Source organism: Octodon degus, unplaced genomic scaffold, assembly GCF_000260255.1.
Source record: "Octodon degus isolate 3935 unplaced genomic scaffold, OctDeg1.0 scaffold00005, whole genome shotgun sequence".
NCBI classification, from domain to species: Eukaryota; Metazoa; Chordata; class Mammalia; order Rodentia; family Octodontidae; genus Octodon; species Octodon degus.
In genome coordinates this window covers 7,970,347-7,971,910 of record NW_004524581.1, presented here as the reverse complement: position 1 = coordinate 7,971,910, position 1,564 = coordinate 7,970,347, and positions in this window count along the sequence as shown.

Sequence of the window (1,564 nt, the reverse complement as noted above, 5' to 3'; positions counted from 1 at the left end):
TTTATTTTTTTGCAAGATGGTATAAAAGATTCTGTAGACCAATATGATAATAGTGTTCTGACGAAGGGGATAAATGAGCACAGTGTGCAGGATGCTTACAGACATGTGGAAGGGACACATTTTATTGTTCCGGAAACCTCTCCATCAGTGATCAAGGAAAAACCTCAGTCTCTCAAATTCAAATCTTTTAGTTTTCTCAAATATGGTAAATTGACTTTATTGTCAGCAGCATCATTCTGTTTAGTGTTTATTAATCTTTTTCCAGTTGCAAGAAATTCAAGAATGAGTAAAAGAATTTCCTTTGCTGTGAAGAACTCACAGTCTAACTGAAATGACAGATATACGCACAGTTAATAGCTAAGACCATTAGTACAAATGTCTATGTATTTAAAAGTATTTTATCCAGTGATCATGTGAAAAATTTCCATTGGACTGGAGGTGACAGGTGAGTATGAAACTCTTCACAGCACTTGTCCTTTTTTTCCCGAGATTTTATTAATTTTAAAATCGAGTTTAGCACTTCTGTGTGTAAAGTTTAATGGAAGTGTCATTTACTTTGAATTTATGGAGTGCATATGTGTGAATACAAAAATGCAATGTATTTTCAAGTGTTTAATTATTTAACAAAAGCTTTCAAACTTTTAAAAAGTACAAAAATGGCTGAATGCTGTATAGAAGTCTTGAGAAACTATAAAAATATGATTGAGTCATTAAAAGAGAGGCAGATGATAAAAATGAAGTAAAAAATCTGTGGTAAGTGAAACATGTAAGAATTGAAGTACAGGAGAAATAAGAACAAAGTCCTGAAGGAGTATTTCAAAGGAACTAACAGATTCAAACATTTTTAATCAAATAGAAAAGCACAAAGGAGCAATAATATGCTTCAGTTTGAGTACTACAGTGAATTGGGACATGCTTTTTGAGAAGTTTGCTGGAGGCAGGTCTGGGACACTGGGTCAGGCAGGAGCTGGTCAGCTGGTGGCCTCAGATAACCTGAACATGGTTTTCAGGCTTCAAGAGGCTTATGTGTGAAAGTGGACCTTATAGGTAAAAGATGTAATTTCTTTTTTAAAAAATATTTCCATAAAATTTTATTTAAGTATGTACTAGCTCTTTCCACAGTTTGTGAGAAGACAAACAATGAATTTTTGTAAGTATTTTACATAGGTAATTATAAACAACTATCTCTTATAAAGGCCTGTAAGAGCATTTTTGGAATGTATAAAATTTTAAGGACGTGACATGTCAAGTCACAAACTAGAAAGACTAGCAGATTGTACTTCAGAAATTGTACTTCTGGATCTAGCTCCACAAGGTGCTGGCTTGGGAAACGCAATTCAGTCATTTAGACTGAGTGTTCTAATTTTACATTAAGAGACTTGACATTTCACTTCTTCTAATTTCCTTTCCAGTCTTATGACTCTAAACCAAGGTACGATTTTTTCCAATTCTAACACCAAGCTATTCTTTATGTAGTTTGAAAAGCTAAATTCTATAATCGAAAGCCTAAAATTTAAGTTTAAAGTTATTTTAATCACTTTTAAGTATAAAAAATTTAAATACT